General features: G+C 43.2%; 1 protein-coding gene across 2 annotated transcripts in view; it reads right to left on the reverse strand.

Annotated features, from left to right (window-relative positions):
• The window catches only part of LOC126174996 (sodium-coupled monocarboxylate transporter 1), a 340,772-nt gene that overhangs the window by 77,407 nt on the left and 238,000 nt on the right, over positions 1-25,365 (reverse strand). The gene's annotated exons all lie outside the window — the stretch shown is intronic.

Raw genomic sequence — 25,365 nt, forward strand, 5'->3', positions numbered from 1 at the left:
TGTTATAGGTCTCATGGCTTCGGCACCTCGTTTCCCTGTAATGGGCATTTGAGACACTCATCAGTGGTTCTGGAATTCCACCTCACCCTGCATTTTCCCGACTGTGGAGTTATTTTAGTGTCGACACGGTTCGCGAGTGAGACGTTCAGTTGTGCAGTGACTATTGCAGCTTTCGTCCTCTTATTTTTAATCACAATCCTCTTTCATGATCGTCTTCACGATCGCTCGACACACTATTTCACCCGCTTGTGACTCAATGGATAATGTTTTTCCGCTTTTCCTCTATACGGCATAAATCTTCGGTATGGTGCCTCTTAAAACACTAAATACTTCGGCTGCCTTGGTTACGGAAGCACGCACCATACGAGACAAGTTGCTCATGTTCGAACTCACTTTGCTCCAATACGATGCACTCACAACTTCACCGGACGCCATTCTGACTACGACTGACACTTTCAACGTATTGTGGTGATTGCGCAGGTGTCGATCGTGATCAAATACAACAGCGCAACCTGCAGCCTTGTCTAATATCTGCGTTTATATTCAAGCACGCATTTGTCGTGGCGTTTCCATACTTTTGTCAAACCCCTGTACGTAAGATGTTGCAGGTACGTACCGAGTAAAACTGTGAGGGAAGGGAAAAACGTGGTTCAACAACAAAGTTAGGAAACTACTGCGAAAGCAAAGAGAGCTTCCCTGCAAATTTAAACGCAGCCAAAACCTCTCAGACAAACAGAAGCTAAACGATGTAAAGTTAGCGTAAGGAGGGCTATGCGTGAAGCGTTCAGTGAATTCGAAAGTAAAATTCTATGTACCGACTTGACAGAAAATCCTCGGACGTTCTGCTATTACATTAAATCAGTAAGTGGATCGAAACAGCATATCCAGACACTCTGGGATGATAATGGCATTGAAACAGAGGATGACACCCGTAAAGCTGAAATACTAAATACCTTTTTCCAAAGCTGTTTCACAGAGGAAGACCGCACTGCAGTTCCTTCTCTAAATCCGCGCACGAACGAAAAAATGGCTGACATCGAAATAAGTGTCCTAGGAATAGAAAAGCAACTGAAATCACTCAGCAGAAGAAAGTCCACTGGACTTGACGGGATACCAATTCGATTCAACACAGAGTACGCGAAAGAACTTGCCCCTCTTCAAACAGCCGTGTACCGCAAGTCTCTAGAGGAGCGGAAGGTTCCAAATGATTGGAAGAGAGCACAGATAGTTCCAGTTTTCAAGAAGGGTCGTCGCGCAGGTGCGCAAAACTATAGGCCTATATCTGATATCGATCTGTTGTAGAATTTTAGAATATGTTTTTTGCTCGCGCATCATGTCATTTCTGGAAACCCAGAATCGACTCTGTAGGAATCAACATAGATTCCTGAAACAGCGATCGTGTGAGACCCAACTCGCTTTATTTGTTCATGAGACCCAGAAAATATTAGATACAGACTACCAGATAGGTGCTATTTTCCTTGACTTCCGGAAGGCGTTCGATACAGTACCGCACTGTCGCCTGATAAAGTAAGAGCCTACGGAATATCAGACCAGCTGTGTGGCTGGATTGAAGAGTTTTTAGCAAACAGAACACAGCATGTTGTTCTCAATGGAGAGACGTTTACAGACGTTAAAGCAACCTCTTGCGTGCAACAGGGGAGTGTTATGGGACCATTGCTTTTCACAATATATATAAATGACCTAGTAGATAGTGTCGGAAGTTCCATGCGGCTTTTCGCGGATGATGATGTAGTATACATAGAAGTTGCAGCATTATAAAATTTTAGCGAAATGCAGGAAGATCTGCAGCGGATAGGCACTTGGTGCAGGGAGTGGCAACTGACCCTTAACATAGACAAATGTAATATGTTGCGAATACATAGAAAGAAGGATCCTTTATTGTATGAGTATATGATAGAAGAACAAACACTGGTAGCAGTTACTTCTGTAAAATATCTGGGAGTATGCGTACGGAACGATTTGAAGTGGAATGATCATATAAAATTAATTGTTGGTAAGGTGGGTGCCAGGTTGAGATTCATTGGGAGAGTTCTTAGAAAATGTAGTCCATCAACAAAGGAGGTGGCTTACAAAACACACGTTCGACCTATACTTGAGTATTGCTCGTCAGTGTGGGATCCGTACCAGGTCTGGTTGACACAGGAGATAGAGAAGATCCAAAGAAGAGCGGTGCGTTTCGTCACAGGGTTATTTAGTAAGCGTGATAGCGTTACGGAGATGTTTAGCAAACACAAGTGGCAGACTCTGCAAGAGAGGCGCTCTGCATCGCGGTGTAGCTTGCTGTCCAGGTTTCGAGAGGGTGCGTTTCTGGATGAGGTATCGAATATATTGCTACCCCCTACTTATACCTCCCGAGGAGATCACGAATGCAAAATTAGAGAGATTCGAGCGCGCACGGAGGCTTTCCGGCAGTCGTTCTTCCCGCGAACCATACGCTACTGGAACAGGAAAGGGAGGTAATGACAGTGCCACGTAAAGTGCCCTCCGCCACACACCGTTGGGTAGCTTGCGGAGTATAAATGTAGATGTAGAAACAAAAGTAGTAAGCATACAGTGACTTCAAATATTGCTATTTACGTTTAACGGAAGTTCTGTATAATTCTGCCTTTCCTTTGACAAATCTACCACAGGGTATAATTGTCAAAATGTAAATACTCTGTAACAAGTACAGTATCGGATCAAAAGTATCCAACCTCCCCTCTGTAATGCGGAATTGACCTCTAGATGTCAGGAGTGACGGACCCACCAATATGGGTGGACCTGGGGGGAGGGGGGTGACTTGCGGAGTATAAATGTAGATGTAGATGCAGTACATTCCTATGTTCCTCGTGTAGATTCCTCATGTAAACATGGTTCTTGAAACTTTGTAAGTAGACTTTCGAGGATAACTTGCGTCTATATTCGAGCGCCAGCCATTTCAGTATTTTCAGCATCTATGTGAAACTCTCGCACGCATCAGTAAAACGTCCGCAGCCCGTGGTCGTGTGGTAGCGTTCTCGCTTCCCACGCCCGGGTTCCCGGGTTCGATTCCCGGCGGGGTCAGGGATTTTCTCTGCCTCGTGATGACTGGGTGTTGTGTGCTGTCCTTCGGTTAGTTAGGTTTAAGTAGTTCTAAGTTCTAGGGGACTGATGACCCTAGATGTTAAGTCCCATAGTGCTCAGAGCCACACCGCATCAGTAAAACGGACAACAGATTGGCATAGACGGCTATAGAGCAACACGGCTTAGTATTTTTTGCAGGGGAGTTCATACGACTTGTTGAGTTCATGCCGCGTCGATCTGCTGCATTACATCTAGCGAAAGGGGTCCGACATGACATTAGGTGGCATCCTATGACTTTTGTCCCGTCAGTGTAGTACTTTAATGAGACTTTTTACATAATTATACCTTTTATAATTTTAACAATAGTCCTCTTGCTAAAGTCATGATATCCTCATCATCCGCTCCCAGCTCCCTTTACTCTCTCCCAATCACCATAGTCCAATTGCCCTGCACCTCTGCCCTGCTGCCCCGTACCTCCGACGTGTACCTATTTACAATATTGAACGCAGTTGCAAAATGGTTCAAACGGTTCTGAGCACTATGGGACTTAACATCTGAGGTCATCAGTCCCCTAGATCTACTTAAACCTAACTAACCTAAGGACATCACACACATCCATGCCCGAGGCAGGATTCGAAACTGCGACCGTAGCGGTCGCGCGGTTCCGGACAGAGACGCCTAGAACCGCTCGGTCACAACGGCCGGCGCAGTTGCAAAACTCAGTGCTATGATATGTGGTTCTAAAAAGACGGGTTGCTGATGCAACTACTTAGGTAAGTTCTACATTTACGTGCATTCCTTTTTTCTACTTATTGTAAAAATTAGAATGTACATATTTAGTTTTACTTTGTTTTAGGTCTGAAGATGATCCTGGGTGATTGAAACATGTAATCTGATTAAAATGTGCCGGCCGAAGTGGCCGAGCGGTTCTAGGCGCTTCAGTCTGGAACCGCGGGACCGCTACGATCGCAGGTTCGAATCCTGCCTCGGGCATGGATGTGTGTAATGTCGTTAGGTTATTTACGTTTTAGTTGTTCTAAGTTCTAGGGGACTGATGACCTCAGATGTTAAATTCGATAGTGCTCAGAGCCATTTGAACCATTTAATTAAAATGTGCAACTGGGACTGAACAATAAATGAGAATGATCTTAAATATCTCAGGAATGGCGTTGTCCACAAAGTGTTGCCTAAGAGATGCTGCTTTATTACTCGGTGAATTTTCATGCTGACCCAAACAAACATCGTTTCCGAACTGTTCCTTCGTTGTATGCAGTACACAAGGTTATGTGTTTGTATCCTTCCGCATTAGCGTCCTGTTAAGCACAATAATGTGTAAACACCCTAACCACGAGAAACTCCCCCATACCGTAACACCACCTCCTCAGTACTTCAAGCTGATGCTACACATGATGGTTCTCCAGGCTTTTGTCAAACCCAAACCAGTCCATCAGATTGCCGCAGGGTACAGCATGATTCATCTCTCGTTTCCAGTAGTCCACTAGTGTCGTGTCGCTCTTTACACTACTACAAGCGTCGCTTAGTATGGACTCCAGAAATGTGTGGCTTATGATGAGCGGCCCGACCGTTGTATCCCGTTGTTTTAACTCCTTCGCATAGTCATGATGCTAGTTGGACTGCTTGTAACAGTCCTTCGGCTCATTTCATACGATTATTTACAACCACACTCCGTAGTACTCAACAGTCCGTGCCCGTCAGTACATTAGATCTCCCTAGTCTGGGTATAACTGTGGTTGTTCAAAATGGTTCAAATGGCTCTGAGCACTATGGGACTCAACATCTTAGGTCATAAGTCCCCTAGAACTTAGAACTACTTAAACCTAACTAACCTAAGGACATCACACACACCCATGCCCGAGGCAGGATTCGAACCTGCGACCGTAGCAGTCCCGCGGTTCCGGACAGCAGCGCCAGAACCGCTAGACCACCGCGGCCGGCTAACTGTGGTTGTTCCTTCGCGTTTTCACTTCAGAGTCACATCTCCAACAGTTGGCTTGGACAGCTTTAGCAGGGTTAAAATGTTACTGATGGTTTTTTTACTCCTGTGATATCCAATGACTAATTCACATCCGAAGTCACTGAATTCTCATGAGCGACCCATTCTGCTGTTTATTTATTGATTGAACAAGATAGATTTATTTAATCTTCACGTGTAACGCGTTTCACCTGTTCTAGGCATCGTCAGACATTCTGGGGAAGTTACAAACTGGTATACTTATAAATTGTTATTAAAGACAACAATAAATTAAAAATAACAGAAGGAAGACAAACGTCGATTGGACTATGGAGCACAGGGCCACATTTGTTTTTCAGCGGGTGGTGAGGGGTATAAATTACAACTCATAAAATATTGCACCATAACTGAGCTTACCTATAAAACTATTGCTAATCGTAACCAATGCGTCGAACCTATTTAAAGGCCTCCATAGAACCGGGAGGTAATAGCCATATAGCCACAGCCAGTGCGTGAATACATTACCGACAAAATTCTTCCTACTCGTAACCGAGGCTTCAAACGTGATTAAAAATTTCCCCCTTTGCCCAGCACCTCAAATTTTCTGGCCATCGTCTCCCAGATTTAGAAAACCTCAAAATCCTTCACGTGGCCGAAAAAGACGAGGAACTGAATTTATTGGAAGAGTTTGAAATATCTAAGCATATCTTTCTCAAATCTCCGAAACTAATAAATGAACAAATCTGTTCGAAACATCAAATTTTTTTGATGTAACAACGCGTATCTTTAAATGATGTTTGGCACCTACATTACTTACTGAATGTCAATTCAAAACAGATCTCAGTGGAATCACATGTGGATTATTATCTGCATCAAATAAAAACGTGTTGGATGAATGAAAATACTGAACGTAATGCAAAAACGGCTGGAAAAATATTTAAATTGATTTATATCGCTCGTAACCGCACATATACACTCCTGGAAATGGAAAAAAGAACACATTGACACCGGTGTGTCAGACCCACCATACTTGCTCCGGACACTGCGAGAGGGCTGTACAAGCAATGATCACACGCACGGCACAGCGGACACACCAGGAACCGCGGTGTTGGCCGTCGAATGGCGCTAGCTGCGCAGCATTTGTGCACCGCCGCCGTCAGTGTCAGCCAGTTTGCCGTGGTATACGGAGCTCCATCGCAGTCTTTAACACTGGTAGCATGCCGCGACAGCGTGGACGTGAACCGTATGTGCAGTTGACGGACTTTGAGCGAGGGTGTATAGTGGGCATGCGGGAGGCCGGGTGGACGTACCGCCGAATTGCTCAACACGTGGGGCGTGAGGTCTCCACAGTACATCGATGTTGTCGCCAGTGGTCGGCGGAAGGTGCACGTGCCCGTCGACCTGGGACCGGACCGCAGCGACGCACGGATGCACGCCAAGACCGTAGGATCCTACGCAGTGCCGTAGGGGACCGCACCGCCACTTCCCAGCAAATTAGGGACACTGTTGCTCCTGGGGTATCGGCGAGGACCATTCGCAACCGTCTCCATGAAGCTGGGCTACGGTCCCGCACACCGTTAGGCCGTCTTCCGCTCATGCCCCAACATCGTGCAGCCCGCCTCCAGTGGTGTCGCGACAGGCGTGAATGGAGGGACGAATGGAGACGTGTCGTCTTCAGCGATGAGAGTCGCTTCTGCCTTGGTGCCAATGATGGTCGTATGCGTGTTTGGCGCCGTGCAGGTGAGCGCCACAATCAGGACTGCATACGACCGAGGCACACAGGGCCAACACCCGGCATCATGGTGTGGGGAGCGATCTCCTACACTGGCCGTACACCACTGGTGATCGTCGAGGGGACACTGAATAGTGCACGGTACATCCAAACCGTCATCGAACCCATCGTTCTACCATTCCTAGACCGGCAAGGGAACTTGCTGTTCCAACAGGACAATGCACGTCCGCATGTATCCCGTGCCACCCAACGTGCTCTAGAAGGTGTAAGTCAACTACCCTGGCCAGCAAGATCTCCGGATCTGTCCCCCATTGAGCATGTTTGGGACTGGATGAAGCGTCGTCTCACGCGGTCTGCACGTCCAGCACGAACGCTGGTCCAACTGAGGCGCCAGGTGGAAATGGCATGGCAAGCCGTTCCACAGGATTACATCCAGCATCTCTACGATCGTCTCCATGGGAGAATAGCAGCCTGCATTGCTGCGAAAGGTGGATATACACTGTACTAGTGCCGACATTGTGCATGCTCTGTTGCCTGTGTCTATGTGCCTGTGGTTCTGTCAGTGTGATCATGTGATGTATCTGACCCCAGGAATGTGTCAATAAAGTTTCCCCTTCCTGGGACAATGAATTCACGGTGTTCTTATTTCAATTTCCAGGAGTGTAGTTCAAACTGAAGATTGTTTCACCCGGCGGTAAACCAATACCACGAAAAAAAAAAAAAACGTTGACTAGAATGTGTTTTGTTCGTAGTAATAGAATTCGCACAGGAGCAGCACGCTGGGGCAGGATGTCCGACAATGCATAGGATGATGCCCTCACTGTGTACTGATATCACACCACTGACGAAAGCAGTGTCTATGGATGGATGAACTAGCTTACGTAAAGGAAAGCCAGCATTAAAGACAAATGGCGCGATTTCCGAGGCGAATAATCGTTACTGAGTGTACGAGTTCATTCGTGCGGACAGGCATGTTACGATCAGTGAGCTTGCAGCACAACTTGACTGTGGTGGCGATAGCGTACAAAGGACGACGGAAAATTTGGGGTAACAGAGAGGATACAAGGAGGATATACGGTTAGTTGCCCCTGATATGACAGAGAGAGGAGTAGAAATCTCATCCCAGCTGGTTAAACGATTCAGAGTCGATAAGGACATTGTTTTTCGTATGGTGGCAGAAGACGAAACGACGGCGTATGTTTATGATTCGGGAAAGTCCACTCTATGGAGTAGATCTAAGACCCAACGATCAGTAAAGGAAGTCATGGTCGCTGTTTCATAGGTGACCTTTAGCTTAATTTTCTGTACGTGACTGTATCAGCAAGTAACATAGCTACGACATGAACGCCGCCACGTTGAAAAATATGTCCACTCTTTAAAATGCTGTACAGGTTGCTGAGGAAAGAGTCATTGACTGGGTGCAAGTTGACTGAATTATTCCAATATTAGGCGTTTCGGATATTGCTATCATCATACATCCTGGAACAATATGTTGCACATAGAAACAAGAGTCGGATATTGTGGTAATAGCGATCATAATCAGAAACAATCACAGTTCTGTAACACATCAAACAAATTGTATAAATGGTACTTCAACAATCAAACTAAAACCTAATAATCTGTGAGATGTATATATTTTAAAATACTGAAATATTTGTAGCGAAAGTTGACACGAACACTATAGGGTGGTTATATTTAAACTTCCACTACTTGAGAGGGCGTTCATGAAAAACGAGCGATCGTATCACAAGGAAACTCTGTGGAAACATTTTTATGAAGATGCGCAAGAGAAATACCGAATAAACACTTTGAAAGAAATTCATTTTAATTTCCACACCAGATGGTAACTTTTGTTACTTGTGGACCGTGTTTATGTCCCAGGTTAGATACGTTGCTCAGTGTGTGTCGACCACCTGGATCCACGACAGCCTGAAGACGCTCTAGAGATTGCTCTACTGCTGTCCGAAACATCTTACGTGTGATGGTGGACCATGAAATGTTCAGCTGCCACGACACCTCTCGTGCAGTGCTTGAAGATCGCACGTTGCGTCCAGTAATTTCAGCCGTGGCGGCAGTAAGTTCTTGAACAATTTGTAGCGGAACTGGCCGTCGGCCTATCCCAGGAGCAGTTCCCAAATCGCTAGTTAATTCGAACTTCCGAATCATGGTCTTCAGCTCCGGTGCGGAAAGAGGACCTCTTCGTATTTTTTTAATGCGTCGATACTCGCGAAAAGTAGCAGCACTATTGGTGTGTTTTTGATGAAATAGCTTTACAAGTAGTGCCCTGCTCCCCTTGACCAGACCACGTGGACTGTCTGCAATTGTAATGCCGACTGACGACTGTGTTCCAGCCGTACATCGCCCGGCCATTACCGGCGCTTAATGGTAAGTCAAGACGCCAACACTACTAACAGCGCAAATCCTGCAGTGCACCGTCTCAACTCCGGTAAACTTTGATACGCATACGGCAAATAGTTTTCCTTCTACAGAGGCTTAAGTAGCGGAAGTTTAATTATGACCATCTTGTATATTTAGCGTTGTACACAGTAAAAATATAAATTGAAGAGATCATAAAGATATGTTAGAATAAAATTCTGTTTGTCAATATTCAACGTGTCACACTATGTTAATGTAGAAATATCTCTGTGTGGAGGTCTTGAATAGTCAAAAATTCTGGTCTAAAACATGACGAAATAAATTATAAAACCAACTGCAAAATACACGCGCTGTTGTTGCGTTTTATTAGCACCGTAGTCTGTCGCGGCTTGTTTAATACGATATATATGCCCCTCTATCACATTTCACGTAAGACTAAGCTATTTGGTACATAAAGGTACTTTTTGGGGGGGCGGGGGAGGGGGTGTCATCAGTCTTCTGATTGGTTTGATGCGGTCCGCCACGAATTCCTCTCCTATGCAACCTCTTCATCTCAGAGTAGCACTTGCAACCTATGTCCTCAATTATTTGCTGAACTGGATGTATTCCAGTCTCTGTCTTCCTCTGCAGTTTTTGCCCTCTACAGCTCCATCTAGTACCATGGAAGTTATTCTCTCATGTCTTAACATATGTCCTATCATCCTGTCCCTTTTCCTTATCAGTGTTTCCCCATGTTCCTTTCCTCTCCGATTCTGCGCAGAATCACCTCATTCCTTACCTATCAGTCCACCTAATTTACAACATTCGTCTGTAGCACCACATCTCAAATGCCTCGATTCTCTTCTGTTCCGGTTTTCCCACTGTGCGTGTTTCACTACCATACAAATGCTGTCTGTACTCCAGACATTCCCAGAAGTTTCTTCCTCAAATTAAGGCCGATATTTGATATTAGTAGACTTCTCTTGGCCAGGAATGCCCTTTCTGCCATTGTTAGTCTGCTTTTGATGTCCTCCTTGCTTCGTCCGTCATTGGTTGTTTTACTGCTTAGCTGGCAGAATTCCTGAAGTTCATCTTCTTCGTGATCATCAATCCAGAGGTTAAATTTCTCGCTGTTCTCATTTCTACTACTTCTCATAACCTTCGTCTTTCTTCGATTTACTCTCAATCCATACTTTTTACTCATTAGACTGTTCAATCCGTTCAGCAGATCATGTAATTCTTCTTCACTTTCACACAAGATAGCAATGTCATCAGTGAATCGTATCATTGATATCCTTTCACCTTTAATTCCACTCCTGACCATTTCTTTCATATCCATCATTGCTTCCTCGATGTACAAATTGAACAGTAGGGGCGAAAGGTTACATCCTTGTCTTACACCCTTTTTAACACGAGCACCTCGTTCTTGCTCTTCCACTCTTATTATTCCCTCTTGGCTGTTGTACATATTGTATATGACCCGTCTCTCACTATAGCTTTCCCCTACTTTTTTCAGAACTTCGAACGTCTTGCACAATTGTACATTGTCGAAAGCTTTTTCCAGGTCGACAAATCCTATGAATGTGTCTTGATTTTTCTTTAGTCTTGCTTTCATTACTAACCACAACGTCAGAATTGCCTCTCTCGTGCCTTTACCTTTCCTAAAGCCAAACTGATCGTCATCTAGCGCATCCTCAATTTTCTTTTCCATTCTTCTGTATATTATTCTTGTAAGCAACTTGGATGCATGAGCTGTTAGGCTGATTGTGAGATAATTCTCGCACTTGTCAGCTCTTGCCGTTCGGAATTGTGCGGATGATACTTTTCCGAAAGTCAGATGGTATGTCGCCAGATTCATACAATCTACACACCAACGTGAATAGTCGTTTTATTGCCCCTTCCACCAATAATTTTAGAAATTCTAATGGAATGTTGTCTTCTGCCTTATTTGATCTGAAGTACTCCAAAGCTCTTTTAAATTCTGATTCTAATACTGGATCCTATATCTATTCTAAATCGACTTCTGTTTCTTCTTCTATCACATCAGACAAATCTTCCCCCTCATAGAGGCTTTCAATGTATTCTTTCCACCTATCCGCTTTCTCCTCTGCATTTAACACCGAAATTCCCGTTGCTCTCTTAATATCATCACCCTTTTTTTAAATGTCACCGAAGGTTGTTTTGACTTTCCTATATACCGAGTCTGTCTTTTCGATAATCATTTCTTTTTCGATGTCTTCACATTTTTCCTGCAGCCATTTCGTCTTAGCTTCCCTGCATTTCCTATTTATTTCATTCCTCAGCGACTTATATTTCTGTATGCCTGAGTTTTCCGGAACATTTTTGTACTTCCTCCTTTCATCGATTAATTGAAGTATTTCTTTTGTTACCTATGGTTTCTTCGCAGTTACCTTCTTTGTACCTATGTTTTCGTTACCAAATTCTGTGATGGCCCTTTTTAGAGAGGTCCATTCCTCTTCAACTGTACTGCCTACTGACCTATTCCTTATTGCTGTAACTATAGCCTTAGAGAACTGCAACCGAATCTCTTCATTCCTTAGTACTTCCGTATCCCACTTCTTTGCTTACTGATTATTTCTGACTAATGTCTTAAACTTCATCCAGGTACTTACACCGCAGTAAAAAGAAATTTTTCATTTGTTCATTTGATTTTACTGTCTCTGATGTGATGTTGAGACTGTATGTTCATTCGCGATAGTGGCTATGTTGGTGGAGCTACTTCATTCTTTCGTAAGTGCGTCAGTGTGTTCTAGCAAAATGTCATAACAGCTGTGAAAGCGATATTTCCCTAATGACAATAGTTGAAATAATACAAAGAGAGTTAAAATAAGAAGAAACATAAACAGAGATAAAAAAATAACCGCAGTCATATGCGTACCGGAAACATTTTGTAGGACAGGACGTGTATTGTATCAGTGTTTCCTCTCGGTGGCCATTAGTTCTCTGCTGTGAATATGATGGCAGTTCTAGGCAGCACAGCAGGTTGTTGATATACTTCACTGTACTTTAGAGCTAAAACTGTTCTTGTTACTATTTTCTGTAATCATTAGTCTTCTCTCATGTTCATTATTTACTTTTGAAGTCTCTGCCATCTACCGTAATAGCTAACGTGTCCGGCTACTAACGCGAAGATCCCCAAGCTGAATTATCGGTGGCTACCTCAGATGTTTCTGGAACAATTAATATCCAGTGCAACTGTTCACAACAAATACCAAAAAATTGTAAATTTGTAATAATGTGTATTCTAAATAATTCTAATTGTTGTCATAAATGGTACTGACAAACCATAAAATGTGATTTATTATGTTAAAGAACAGTTTTACAGAACAAAAAGTCAAAAGACCCGTCTGACAATTCCAAAGGCAATACCAAAATTTAAGATCGTATGTAAGTGCTTTGTATCATAGTCCAGAATGTTTGATTCGTAAGAACACAAGCTCCTTGTAAACAATAGCCAGTAGTTATCTGAAGCTGGCCTAATAAGGCGAAAACTACTTCATACAAATAAAATTCAGGAGAACAAAAACCGCCTAAGTGCTATTCAACCCTCAATATGGAATTGTTCTATCAAGAAGCGACCGAAGAAACGATAAGTAAGTGCTTCAGTTTATTACTTTTGTGCCGTGTGCTATTCTGATAGTTTCTAATTGCAGATACGTTTGTAACAAGAAAGAAGAAAAACCGGTTGTGCTTCGTCCACTAGCGTTGTGATAAGTTAAAAGCATATACGCATTGCTATAATAGCCTGATTATCTATCTGCAACAGACTAATGTTAGCACTGGAGTCGTTATTTGGAGACCGGTAGAACTTCGGCGTTGAAATATTTCAGTATTTCAGAAGGCTCTGGAGTGGTGAACATCATTACAAATAACATTAAACAAAAGTCAATGCCATAGAAATGCACTTTGATTTGCCTGTGTCGCCCAAAAATGTCGTTGGTCAACAAAAATATCGCCCAAGCGGCGATGGTTGCATATCTTTAAAAAAAAATTGCTAAAAATTCTGTCGTTATGAGCCCAAATGTGATCATCTCGGCTGTACTCAGTTACGAAAATCAGTTTTGATACGGAAAAATGGCGAAGAGTTTGTGGAGAGCAGAAGGGGTATGCGATGACAACACATTTTATAGTTCGTTCCTTTCTAAAAGATCTTTCAGCGAGCTGCCTGAATTCGTTCGAGCCGATTGTGTCCTGCATCCCCCCCCCCCCCCTTTCGTCCCAAATCTATTTACGCTCTTAATACTGTAATAACTGAAACCAAGAATTCCCTACACAGTTAAATCTTAAAATGCATGCATTCCTGCGCTATCAAATAACAAACAAGCACAACTCAAAGAACATAAGAAGTCTACCTTTTGTTGTGATGCATTTTATTTTCTTTGAAAACAATGTACAACAACCAGTTTTTATTTTCTTACATTTTCCACCGATCGGGGTAGCTCTGTGCAATGAGGTACTGAGCTAGCAGTCTCTGGATTCGGGAGGCGAAGTGGTTCGAATCCATCTGCCGGCAATTGTGCATATACTTCCCTGTGGTTTCCCATTTCCATTTCAGCCAAATGCAGGAGTTGGTCCCTTACTACAGGCCTTAGCCAATTCATTCCGAATTCCTTTCTTGCCTGTCACATTCCAATTCCTTTAAAGAGGCAGCCTGTCTGCTTAGACGGAAAGAGCTGGATCGAAGGCCGAGCCGAACATCTCTTTGAAGACTCCAGACACTAAAAGCTATATTTACAATAGAAGGCGGCTAGGGGATTGTCATTTTGTGTTAAGTTCCTGTGCGTAAAGATGGCTCACTTGTGGATCAGCTCTGTATCATGTCTTCAAGCTTTATACAAAAACGATGTTCTGTTGTGAAGTATTTTATTTTTAATATCCTTGGAACAGTGAGTCGAACCGACACAACTTTAACGTCTTTGTATATAAAAGTCATATAACCGACAACTTGTATTGTACATCGTAGAGGAGTTTAATAGCATAAAAAGCTTGATAACCGTATTATCATGGATAAATACAAACTCATTTATGAGGCTGCATACATTAAAAATCAAAAGAAATTAATGCATGAATCAATGTAAGGATCCCAAAACTGTAGCTCATAGTATCAGTGAATACTGTTTTGTTTTATAAATAAATTAATTTGCTACACTGGACTGTTGAAATAGTAATTTAAAAAAAAGTTCTTGGTCACGTAAGAAAACTGAAGAATTTTAATGTAATGAAAGATACTTTAATAAAATTTGAGCCTGAACTCAGGAACTCGGGATGCTATGATGTGCTGAAGAAATTCTGAGTTGGTTCCAGATAAGTCGTAAAGCTAAATACAAGATTACAGGAGAAAGATAGCTGTTATCAAAAAATATTTGAACCTTTTAACTTTATAAGTTATTCAACACGACATTAAGACTCTTCTACTTCGCAATAGTGCACTTTATATTGCAAGCTGTGTTTCGTTAGCAGTGAGGCAATACAATACATTCGAATTTTAATTCGTTTGGTAATAGAGTGACGTTATCATATTGCAACATAAAGAAATATTTCACGTAATTTTATCCATAGCTCTCAGTGTTTCTTCGTGTCTATATTACTTTCGTAAAAGAACAACCAGGTTCAGTAACAGTCGTAATTTTATTTCAATGTACGGTGCATTTCGATCCCTGAGGACACGTCTTTAGATGCTTTAACAGTCTACTCAGTTTTTTTTCCTTTCTCAGATTTAGGTTAATTTTTGTCCTGGTAGGATTACAATGGTATATTACTAAGGGGTACATTGTGAATATAAGTTTACAAAATTAAGACACATAGAAAAATAACTTTAGCAAAGGAACAGGATGTTATCGGCAGAAGAATACAGAGAAAATGGGTAAAGAGCGAATAAGCTCTGTAGGGTAAAGAAAAGGCAAAGGAGAAGGATAGACCAGCTGGACGAAATGGGAGACGATAAAGAGATCAGAAGGTTCTATGAAAGAACAAGAGATTTGGAGAAAGGTTACCAACCTCGAGCAGTTTTCTATAAGGATAAGGACGGAAATCTAATTGGAGACAAAAGCAAAGTCCTAGAAAGGTTGCAGAAGTATTGTACCGAACTGCTTGACGGGAAAGAAGAAGGAACTGTGATTGAGAATGAAAGGGAACAGGACTCAGAATTGGAATCAGAGTTAGATGTAGAGGATTGGGAAGAGGAAGTAGTACCAGAGCTAGAGGAAGTGAAGAATGCTGTCAAGAGCCTAAAAATAATAAAGCAGCAGGAGAAGACGGCATAGAGGCTGAATTGTTAAAATATGGGGCAAAGAAAGTGGAGGAGGCAGTCCATGAATTGATAAAGGAAATATGGATAAAGGAGGTAATGCCTAAGGATTGGAACATGGAAATTACCTGCCCGTTACATAAAAAGGCGACAAGTCAGAATGTAGCAATTATCGTGGAACCACTCTCTTGGACGTAACATATAGGCCGGCCGAAGTGGCCGTGCGGTTAAAGGCGCTGCAGTCTGGAACCGCAAGACCGCTACGGTCGCAGGTTCGAATCCTGCCTCGGGCATGGATGTTTGTGATGTCCTTAGGTTAATTAGGTTTAACTAGTTCTAAGTTCTGGGGGACTAATGACCTCAGCAGTTGAGTCCCATAGTGCTCAGAGCCATTTGAATCGTAACATATAAGATATTTAGTAAGATTTTAGCCTCCAGACTTGAAGGGACGATAGAAGGGATATTGGGGGACTATCAGGCTAGATTTAGGAGGAACAGATCCAGGATGGATCACATATTTTTATTAATACAAGTGCTAGAGAAGTTTTATGAGTATGACAACCAACCATATCAGTTGTACATTGATTTTAAGCAAGCTTACGACAGCCTACACAGGAAGAAAATTATACAGTTCATGAAAGAATTTAGAATCCCATTAAAATTGGTCAATTTAACAGAAATGACAATGAAAGCAACGGTGTGTAAAGTAAGAATAGAGCAAGAACTGTCTGGTGAATTTCATGTACGGAGGGGGCTACGACAGGGAGATGTGATCTCTACAATGTTATTTAATTTAGTTTTAGGTAAGGTGGTGCGGCAAATGCCGATAAACCCAGGAGGAACAATACTTAATCGGCAAGTTGAAGTGGCAGCATTAATGGCAAGGAATGTAAGGGCACTAAAGGGGAACTACGATACGTCAGAGGAAGTAGCAAGAGAAGTAGGTTTAGAAGTAAACAAAACAAAGTATATGGTGATGAGGGAGCCCAGTATAAACGGACAAAGGATTCAGTAATAATGAATGGGAGAGAATATGAAAGAGTGAAAACATTTAAATATTTAAGTTCTGTAATAACGGAGGACAATGAAGTAGCACTAGAAATTAAAAAAAGGATAGCGAGTGGAAATCGTTGCTATTTTGCCTTTGCTGAATGTATTTAATTCCATGAATGTTAGTAGGTGTATAAAAATCAAAATATGCACGACCATATTAAGACCTATAGTAATATATGGATCAGAAGGCTGGGTATTGACATTAAAGGAGGAGACCTTGTTATTGAGATGGGAAAGAAAGACACTGAGAAGGATTTTTTGGAACAGTGAGAGAGGGAAGTGGCTGTAGAGTAAGGGCAAATGCAGAACTACAGTCACTTTTTGGACAGATGGATATTGTTGTTAAAATGAAGCAGGGAAGAATAAGATGGGCAGGACATGCACAGATAATGCCAGAAACTCGGAGTGTCAAGAAAATTTTCATGGGAAATGAAATTGTTGTTAAAATGATCAGGGAAGAATAAGATGGGCAGGACATGCACAGATAATGCCAGAAACTCGGAGTGTCAAGAAAATTTTCATGGGAAAACCTGACGGGAGAAGGAGAAGAGGTAGACCCAGGAGAAGCTGGCTGGATGACAAGGAAGAAGATCTAAAGTCGACGGGAATAAGAAATTGGAGAACGAAGGCGATGGACTAAGAACAATGGAGGCAAGTGATATAGGAGGCCAAGGTTCTTCAAGAACTGTAGAGCCAACCAAGAAGAAGAAGGAGAAGAAGAAGAAGGAGAATAACTTACGTGATTTTGAAGCTCAGTATGGGTAAGAACATTTATGTGCATTTATACACGTTTCTATAATGTGTAGATACGCACATAAACATGTTTACCGATACTACGCTTCAAAACCATGTATCCACAACGGGAAACAGTAAGTTATCCTTCGATTTGTCTTAGTTTTGTAAACTTACAATCACAATTTTCCTGTTTCTAATATACCATTGTAATCTTACAAAGACCAGAATCAACCTAAATCTGACATGGAAAAAAACTGATGTAGTGTTAAAGCACCTGAGGACGAGTCCCCATGCACTGCACATTGAAGTAAAACCACGATTGTGACTGAAAGCGGTTGTTCTATACTTTAAGAAAGAAACATTTTATTGCACATTTGGGTATTTCTTATTACATGTTACGTTTTTCTTGCTCAATTTTATAAACGAAATACTATTTGGATGAAGGTTTTCCAAAAGCAAATTATGTACATACAATAAATAAATAAATAAATGTGTTTTCAGAATAGCATGAAAAACGTGAGCCTTTTTATGGTCCTCTTTAACAAATCAGATCCCCCCGCCTCCTCCTTGACAAAGAAGAAGAATAACTTACGTGATTTTGAAGCTCAGTATGAGTAAGCACATTTATGTCTACACGCACGTCCTTGGCAGTGACATAGAAAAAGTTCCCAAGATGTACTTGTTGCAAATATGAGACGAACTATTTTGTCCAGTTTAGCTTTTATTTCATTTCACTTATTGACAAGAAGATCTTCCGATGGCTGTCGGCGTGACACGCGAGAGCGGGGTGGGCGAGGTGCACGAAATCAGTGTACAGTAAGCTCCCAGCTCCCGATTATAAACGTGTGGATTATCTGTTTTGCGAATCATATGTGCATAGTTCAGTAATTTTTTAAACAAAAGTAAAGAGCTGAAATACCTAACAAAATAAGAACGAACATTTTTCACTATTATGCTAGTGACACATGGTGCCCCGGCCGGGGACGATGCAGCACATTCCGCTTGTAAATGTCTAAGGGTTGATAGTAATAAGCAACGTGATACTGCTCCTCCTGTGACAAATCTTGCGAAACATTTGTGGTTGTGAAGACGCAGATGACGAAAACATTTCTGATTGGTTAAATATCATTTGAGCAGATAAGTGCTGCGGACAGGGGTAGCGAGCAAAGTTTGTTTCGAAGAGGAAGGCAACGTTTTTACACATACCGAGGCAATGAAACACGTTAATCGGGTAGCAGAATAAGGAGGACAAAATTCGTTTGACCATAGCAATGTTGTGACTGTACTGACAGTGATAACCGTCGACAGCGCAAATCTGATTGAAAAACAGAAACAGAAAAAGATTGGACGATTATTTCCCAGAAGTGATATGAAACAAGTAAAACGAAACTCTACGCGTTTTAAGTGTAATTCACGCTGTGGCGAGTAACTCATAAATAATGCAGTGGATTTTGAAATGTGATATGTAGAATCTTGTATAAATGCTGTAAACAGCGAACATAGGAGACTACTTACAACCTGCAGAGCCTTTACAGTGTAGCAGTTAAGAGCGACTTGAAGATCAACATACAGAAAACTAAGTTCAGCACCAACATGAAGAAAGCCCGTCCACTAGAAGCCGACCGTTAAGAAAGTATCAGCAGTCAAGCACCTAAAGAGGGGATCTCAGTAACCCAGAGCGAGCAACTAGCCACAGACACCAAATGCACCAAGTTTGGAAGGTCTCACCACTGCAGCAGAAATATTTACTCATCAAAGTGCCTCTGTAAGAGCCTCAGATTCCGACCCTATAAATCTCAGTACAACATTCCGTTCCGAGAGCCTTGTAATGACCAAGAAGGGTCCGCTCAGGGAACTGAAGCTTAAGAAGATGAAGGAGAAGGATGCTAGGACTCGTAAGAGGAAGACTCCTACAGGATCCGGGACGACAACGCGCTGTACCAACACCAGGAGGACATCGTAAAGCATTTAAGGAAAAGGCGACATCGTAAAGTATTTAAGGAAAAGGCGACTGGGCTGGGAAAATAGCCTCCGCCCAATACGTCCACCTGTGCACACCACGCGTCCCGGGGCACACACAGACTGGCCTTTCCATACATGGCCACCCGGACGCTTGAGTTGTAGTTCACATTGATACGCGACGATGACGCGATAAGAAGGCATAGAAAAATGCATGGTGTGTCCTGATTGTCGACAAGGTTCAAAATGGATCAGATGGCTCTGAGCACTATGGAACTTAACATCTGTGATCATCAGTCCCCTGGAACTTAGAACTACTTAAACCTAACTAACCTAAGGACATCACACACATCCATGCCCGAGGCAGGATTCGAACCTGCGACCGTAGCAGTCGCGCGGTTCCGGACTGCGTGTCGACAAGGTACCGTTCAGAAGTTTGTAGAGGAATTCCCACGTGGAGGTTGTTTACATTAGAACCGACGAGCAGCACATAATCCAGAATGAATCTCTTACTCCGTGGCGGAGTACATATTTTTGAAACTTGGTGACAGATTAAAACTCCGTCTCAGACCAGCAGTCGAACCCGGAACCTTGTCTTCCCCGTGCAGTGCTGTTACCGCCTGAGATATCGAGGCACGAGTCACGATCCGCCTTCATAGTTCCATTTCTACCAGTACTCCTTTCCTGCTTCCCAAAGTTCGCAGAAGCTCTTCCCACACTTTTCGAGACTAACACTGCTGGAAGAACGGATATTGCGAATAAAAGGCTTTTTCATTGCGTAGGCGTTGGTTCGAGGACGAATTTTTCACTCTAGAGCGGAGCGCACGCCGTTTCTAAATTTCCAGACATATTAAAACTGTCTGCCAGAACTTTGACTTGTACGGGAAATATATTTACCTAATGAGGGATCTGTCAGTAAGTGTCATCACAGAAAACAGTTTTTTTCGCTTCCATTGTAGTCCCCTATGACTTTCCACTGTCGACTTGTACATACACTGAAGGGTACTTGTGTCTGACAATACTTTCCGCACATTATCACAGTGACAACATTTATTCTCAGAGTGATGTGTATAAATGTTTCATCTGAATAAACCACTGTCCGTTTCGTTTTTGGTTCTTCTTTCTTCCGTAAAAATGTAATGTAGTGCTCATTTCTCGAAACTATACCGTCTCCTCGACGCAGGAACCTCATTTATTCTGCAAATCCTAGATTAAAAACTCTCTCAAAGCAGCCGCGAAGGCAATTTGTGCGAGATAAAAGCTATCGAATTTTTGCAAAGTTGGTGTTCAGTTGTATTGTTCACAATACCGTGGAAGTTATTGTCTAATAACACTTTTATTCATATCGTCAACGGTATGCACTGTGTTTACTTTATTTAGTTTTCTCTGGGAAAGACACCTGAATCCCAGTCCACTCAATAATGTGCAAGTCCCGCCCTAATTTACAGACCATCGGTTTACTCAGGTCTGTCAGTTTTGCCATCAGCATTTCCATTCTGTTTCCTTATCGTCATCAAAAAATTTAATGACATTAACAGCAAGCCGCCACGTCCGTCCGGGGAGACATCTTTCACGATCCCTTCCGCACTTGCACTGCGAGGTAAGATCGCGTGCTATGCAGAACTGCAGCGTGCTTAGCCTGTCCTAGCCACACCACCGAATTAGTTGGTTTGGTATGTCAAGTGCCACTACCTAGGATGTTCAAAGGCAAGCGCGAGCATACACTGATGAACCAAAACATTATGGCCACTTGCTTAAAAGCTTGTTTGTCCATCTTTGGAACGAAATGGCTCTGACCACTATGGGACTTAACATCTATGGTCATCAGTCCCCTAGAACTTAGAACTACTTAAACCTAACTAACCTAAGGACATCACACAACACCCAATCATCACGAGGCAGAGAAAATCCCTGAACCCGCCGGGAATCGAACCCGGGAACCCGGGAGCGGGAAGCGAGAACGCTACCGCACGACCACGAGCTGCGGAATTGGAACGAAATACATCACTTATTATGAGTATCAGGAATCCGACAGTTTGTAGGTTTGTGGAGGTATGTGGCATTAGAGGTTTACACACAGGTCATGTCTCTAATTTCTCGCGGCAAGGGTAGCCACGCGGCCTGGGGGGAGCCTTGCCGCGGTTCACGCGTCGCCCTCCGTCGGAGGTTCGAGTCCTCCCTCGGGCATGGGTATGTGTGTTGTCCTTAGCGTAAGTTAGTTTAAGTTAGGTTAAGTAGTGTGTAAGCTTAGGGACGAAGAAAAATGGCTCTGAGCACTATGGGACTTAACTTCTGAGGTGATCAGTCCCCTAGAACTTAGAACTACTTAAACCTAACTAACTTAAGGACATCACACACATGCATGTCCGAGGCAGGATTCGAACCTGCGACCGTGGCGGTAGCGCGGTTCCAAACTGCAGCGCCTAGAACCGCTCGGTCACTAGTAACGAAGACCTCACCAGTTTCGTCCCATAGGAACTCACCACAAATCTCAATTTTTTTAATTTCTCGAGTTTTCTCGTCGTGGTCATTACGCGAGATGTATGATGGAGGAAGTCATATGCTGTCCAAAACTTCCCAGGAAGCGCTCTCTCCGTGATGTACGACGCCTCTCTTGTAACGTCTACCAATGGAGTATGCTGAGCAACTCGGCAAGGCTCTCGCGCCGAATAAACGACTCCGTGACGAAACGCGCCGCTCTTCATTGGATCTTCTCCATCTCTCATTTACATACTCGTCCTGAAGATTCTTGCTACAAATCTCAGTCTGGCATCTGATTTTTCTTATCGGTAAGCCCCTGTATCGTCTCTAACTTCTCGCTACGCAGTGTAGCCGAGCGGTGAGGCGGGAGATAAATGCCATCCGCAATGCTAGTCATAAAAAGGAAGCAAGAAAATCAGGGCTCTACCTCCCGTCGACGTAATTAGAAACACAGCTGAGTAGCGAAGGCTGATGAAGGAAATCGGCCGTATCCTTTTTAAGGAAACCATTAAGTTCAGACGATTTAAGGAAACCCGAGAGAAACTTAAATTTGGTATTTCAACTAGCACCCTCCTCGACGCGAGTGAAGTGTGTTACCACTGCGTCACCTCTCTCACCAGTATTATTTCAAGGGCACGGGGAAAATTCAGGGGTAGGTAACCATTCAACAGAGTTACGGGCAAGATAACGTAGGTTAACGGGTTCTTGAAAGTGTGCAGAAAACAGATCGCTTCCAATTCTGTTTTTGTGTAGTTCAGTGATAAATTGTCCTTCCCTTGAGTGCTGTAATCGTAAATTAAAGCAACCGACGAAGTTGTTTGCTTATTTCATTGAGTCTCTCCTGCTTTTCTAATGTATCCCTAATCAAATTTTTCGTGGTATTGGAAGGTTATGTGGCAATCCTTTCCCGTCCAATATTCTCTTATAGTTGTGGTGATACATATAGTGCACCACCTCTCTGTAGTTCAAAGTGACAATACAACAAAACCTATGATCGACACCGTCAGAACGCTGGTAAATACTTAGTCTGCGCCGATTTTATTAATGTTCCAGACTTAAACAGCTCTATCTTATAGTTGTAAGTTTTGTGTGAGATATATGCCAGGCCTCTCTGACGGGTGTACTTATAATATTACAATCTGAATATAAACATGAAGTACTGTATATTCGCAGTAAGGCTATCTACTATATATTCAATGTTGAGAGTAGTCTTTCTACGTAAACGGGATGGGGGTAACGCATCTCGTGGTCGTGCGGTAGCGTTCTCGCTTCCCACGCCCGGGTTCCCGGGTTCGATTCCCGGCGGGGTCAGGGATTTTCTCTGCCTCGTGATGGCTGGATGTTGTGTGCTGTCCTTAGGATAGTTAGGTTTAAATAGTTCTAAGTTCTAGGGGACTCATGACCATAGATGTTAAGTCCCATAGTGCTCAGAGCCATGTGAACCATTTTGATTTGATGGGGGTAATCTGCCCTTTACATGCTCCTGGAGTCTTTTAGATAAATTAAATGTCTAAGATCATCAGCATGAGTCGAAACGAAGTGAAAGGAATTAGTAACGGGAGAGATGAATGCAGTAATTCGGTGTAGTGTGTGTGTGTGTGTGTGTGTGTGTGTGTGTGTGTGTGTGTGTGTGTGTGTGTGTGGTGTGAAGAGGAGGGGACAGGGAAGAGCGGATAGCGTATCTGAAAATGAGAATGCATGCAGGAATCTGGATCTATTTGAAGGTCTGAGATGCTCGCTAAGTCAGAGTTCAGTTCAGTCAGTACTGAACATTAGGGGGAACTTCTGAAACTAACATTTGAATCGGTTGGAGATACTAAACTTATTGTAATCTGTTGCATGGTCATTTGGAAATGGACACATGAGGTATATAAGAAGGGTAAAAGAACGGACCGGCAAAATTACAGACCAACAGCCTTAAAATCGGTTTGCTGCAGAATTATAGAGCATATTCTGAGTTCGGATACAATAAGTTTCCTTGCGACCGAAAAGCTCATGGCCACGAATCAGTACGGTTTAGAAAGCATCGCTCATGTGAAACTCTGCTTGCTCTTTTCTCGCATGATATAGTGCGAACTACGGATGAAGGGCAACAAGCAGATTCCATGTTCATAGAGTTCTGAAAAGCATTCGACACGGCACCCCATTGCAGGCTTTAACGAAGGTGCGTACATACGAAATAGGCCCCCAGATGTGTGACTGGCTCGAAGACTTCTTAAGTAATGGAACCCAGTATATTGTCCTCCACCGCAAGTGTTCATCGGAGACAGGGGTAATATCAGGAGTGACCCAGGGAAGTGTGATAGGACCATTGCAATTTTCTGTATACATAAATGATCTGGCAGTTAGGGTGGACAGCAGTCTGCGTTTGATCGCTGACGATGCTGTGGTGTACAGGAAGGTGTCGAAGATAAGTGACTGTAGGTTGATAAAAGATGATCTAGATAAAACTTCCGGTTGGTGTGATGAATGGCAGCTGGATCTTAAGGTAGAAAAGATGTAAGTTAATGCGGATGAGTGTGAAAAACAAGCCCGTAATGTTCGGATACAGCATTAATAGTGTCCTGCTTGACACGGTCGTGTCATGTAAGTATCTACGATATGAAATGGAACGAGCGTGTGATGATTGTGGTAGGGAAGGCGAAAGGTCGACTTCGGTTTATTGGGAGAATTTTAGGAAAGTGTAGTTCATATATAAAGCAGACCTCATATAGGGCGCTAGTGCGACTATTCTTAAGTACTGCTGGAGTGTTTGGGATCCGCACCAGATCGGACTGACAGAAGACATCGAAGCAATTAACAGGAGAGTTTCTGTGGTGTCACCGCCAGACACCACACTTGCTAGGTGGTAGCTTTAAATCGGCCGCGGTCCATTAGTACATGTCGGACCCGCGTGTCGCCACTGTCAGTAATTGCAGACCGAGCGCCACCACACGGCAGGTCTGGAGAGACGTACTAGCACTCGCCCCAGTTGTACGACGACTTTGCTAGCGACTACACTGACGAAGCCTTTCTCTCATTAGCCGAGAGACAGTTAGAATAGCCTTCAGCTAAGTCCATGGCTACGACCTAGCAAGGCGCCATTAACCATTTCAAGAGAGAGCCTCACTTGTATCATCGAGAATGCTGTATACAAAGGATGGATTAAAGTGAAGTATTACAGAAGCTAAGTACTTTTCTTTATAGCATTCATTACGTATCCTGTTTCAGACCTCACGCAAGCCGGCGTGAGTTAACGCGTGCATTTCGGCTACTTCCGAGTGGCGTGGCTGTCTTGCTACGCCACAACAGTTTCTATATGTGTTACCGGTAGGTTCGATCAGCACGCAAGTGTTACGGATATGCAACGGGAGCTCAAGTGGGAATTCTTCGAGGGAAGAAGATATACATTGCGAAGAACACTACTGGGAAAGTTTAGAGAACCGGCATTTGAAGCTGAATGCAGGAAGATCCTGCTGACGCCAACATACATTTCGCGTAGGGACCACGAAGATACGAGAAATTAGGGTTCTTACGGAGGCATATATGAAGATGAGGTCCCATGCTCCGAGGAGCGTAGAAAACGATGCGGGAGACCCGCACCGCCGACTAGGCAAGGTCGTAGCGGAGGTTGTTGAGGCATATAGATAGTCGTTTTTTTATCGTTCTATCTGCGAATGGAACAGGAAAGCAGACGACTAGTTGTGGTACAGGGTACCCTCCCCCACGCACTGTGCAGTGGCGCGCGTAGCATGTGTGTAGATGTAG

This window comes from Schistocerca cancellata, chromosome 3 (genome assembly GCF_023864275.1).
Source record: "Schistocerca cancellata isolate TAMUIC-IGC-003103 chromosome 3, iqSchCanc2.1, whole genome shotgun sequence".
Lineage (NCBI taxonomy): Eukaryota > Metazoa > Arthropoda > Insecta > Orthoptera > Acrididae > Schistocerca > Schistocerca cancellata.